The following is a 2,667-nucleotide window of genomic DNA, read 5'->3' as shown; positions in this document are numbered from 1 at the left end:
CAAAACAAGGAGCAATGGGTCAAGTTGCAGCAAGGAAAGTTGAGGTTTAGATATTAGAAAAAACTCTCTCACTGGGAGGACGGTGAAGCACCGGAACAGGCTCCCCAGAAAGACAGTGAAGTCTCCGTCTTTGGAGGTTTTTAAGACTCCGCTACACATATCCTTGCCTGGGATGATATGATATATTTGGGAATGATTCTGTTTTGAACACAGAGTTTGACTAGGTGACCTCCTAAGGTCTCTTCCAACCCTCATTTTCTATGAGGCCATGATTTCTATGATTCTATGAATGAGGCAGGGAGGAAAACTAGGGAAGGGAGCAGAAGAAAAGAAACCTGTCTCCAAAGAAGAATGCAGATCAAGATTCACTCTAGTTTTTGCTTAGCCCCACATCCCAACAGCCAGAAAACCTCCCCCACTTTCTCATTCCAACGTCCTCCATAGCTACCTGGAAACCAGCAAAACCAGCCATTGAAACTGGTACAAGGAGGTTCATTCATTGTCCTTAACTGCCGTTCTAAGTCTGTAGAACAAAATCCTTGCACAAATACAACCTGACAGTTCCAAAAAGGCTCCATCCTCCCTTCAACATTTTTATGTTTTCTAATTTTATGCCATCTGAAATAAAACATTTTTAGTTACTTATTTTCCGTGGGAAGCCAAAAAATCATCACTATCATGTTCTTGATGCTTACAATGACATAGGGGCTCATTACACTGAGATGTACCCTAGGTTTTGTGGGCAGAAAAGCAGGTGCATGGTACTCAAAGCAGCGAGTGACGTCAGTACTACACTCTTTGAACATCTCGTGTCAAAACAATAATTCTTCCTGCTGTCACTCTGAAGGTCAAAAACCTTCTCACAGTTGAATTTACTGAACAAGCAAACCTGGGCATGCTACTTCATCTTACAGCCTGCCAACAAACCTGAATACCATCAGCAAATTGCTGTTCATGGAAGATTAAGGAGTGCAAAACAAAACAGAACCATCTTGGCTTTGTCACTCTGCTCCATAATGTAGCTCCAGTCATTTCAATGAGCATTTCATAGTGGAATTTTAATGACAAGCATGTGATTTTAGAAAAGAGAAAGATAGCCATGCACTATACTAGTGCTATCAGCTCCCTTCTCCCATCAGCAATTTAAGTGTGTATAAGCTACTGCTTAAAGCACACTATACACACCTATGTACTCTGTATACTCCCACTGTTTTATTCACTGATTTTAAAAAATACTTTGAGATAAGCATCACATATTTAAAAAAAATAATCAAGCTCTGATCTTTCTTACAGACTATGTAACTGAAGTTAATAGAATTAAATTTAAAGTTTCTGGTAATTACCAGACAAGGTTCTTTGAGTAGATGTGATATTTTTTTATTAAACCAACTGAGTAGTTGGAAAAAGAGTTCTTAGCAAGCTTTGGACACAGTCTCCCTTCGTCAGGCATAGGGAGTCTCTGCTCTTCTGAGACTCCAAGGAAGTTTTTCTTGATGATGACATGGTCTCTTAAAAGGAAGAAATTACATTGCCATGAGCATTTTATATTAAACTGCACAATTCCCAGTTTTTCATCCAATAAAGAATAATCCTACATTGCAAAGACAACAAATAGAGTGATGAAAGCTAATGGGTCCTTTTCTTCTCTAATTTTTATGGCTTTCCAGTGAAACCCCGCATCTTGCAAAAGGAAATGGAAGTGTTACATTTCCTTGATGTATTGAGTTGTAACTTTGGTGGTAGTGAGCCAGTAATAATACTGAACACACTCAGCTTCTGTAAAACCTGCTTGTAAATATTTAATTAAGCCTCACAACTCTGGGAAGTAGATAAATTGTCTCTTTATTTTACAAAAGGGAACACTGGGGTAAAGAACGTCCTGTCTTGCTTTCACAGAGAAATAGCCTCAAGGCCATCACCACTGGTCAACAAGCAATTTAGCTGCACCAGTAACACTTTGCCTATCCTACATAACTGCACTGCATCATCAGACACCCTAAATGAGTCATACTAACTGCCATGATGTTAATCAGGGTTTGATCCTCAATGAAGATAATGACATTTTAACATCTTGCTGGTTAGTCATAATGGACTACAAGGTGCATTAGTAACATATTTGATATACCATTTCACAGAGGTTATTTAAGACTGTTCTCATGACTCAGGTAAAAGAGGCTAATCAAAATAATGGTCCTGCTTTCTATGCAGAAGAGAGGTAATCATGGTTTTAAACTTGCTTTATCAGGAATAGCGTTCAAAATCTAATATTGTCTCAAGTGTTATTTGTCTGCCAAGAGTAGATGCTCATTGCTTTATATGAACTCGTGGGTATATTGAATCATGGAATATAATCCTGGGTAAACTGTTTACTCTAAAGTTAACTGAAACCAACTGATGCAATGTTAAAGAAAGCAGTCCCTGATGCCCACGGCTAAAGTCTGCTTAACATCCCACCTTAGTTCATCAAGGTCCTGGCCTACATACAACAGGATCAAATGGAGGAGCAGAAGTAATCTCAAAAAATCATCAAATTAAACCATCACCTCTGACACAGGAATAAGTATACCTCCATCATATTTGGCAGATTTTTATACTCTCTTTCTCTGGAGGTTTTTCAGAAGATTCCACAACAACCCCAAGGTGTGGGTGTCACCACCACAATATTTA

The 2,667-nt window shown here is 38.7% G+C and overlaps 1 protein-coding gene across 7 annotated transcripts in view; it reads right to left on the bottom strand.

Annotated features, from left to right (window-relative positions):
* ALMS1 (ALMS1, centrosome and basal body associated protein) overlaps positions 1–2,667 on the bottom strand; it is a 123,223-nt gene that overhangs the window by 104,965 nt on the left and 15,591 nt on the right. The window lies entirely within an intron of this gene.

This window comes from Gavialis gangeticus, unplaced genomic scaffold, assembly GCF_001723915.1.
Source record: "Gavialis gangeticus isolate Ggan-Ray unplaced genomic scaffold, GavGan_comp1, whole genome shotgun sequence".
Lineage (NCBI taxonomy): Eukaryota > Metazoa > Chordata > Crocodylia > Gavialidae > Gavialis > Gavialis gangeticus.
The sequence above is the reverse complement of the archived record's forward strand: the minus strand, read 5'-3'. Positions and strand labels throughout refer to the sequence as shown.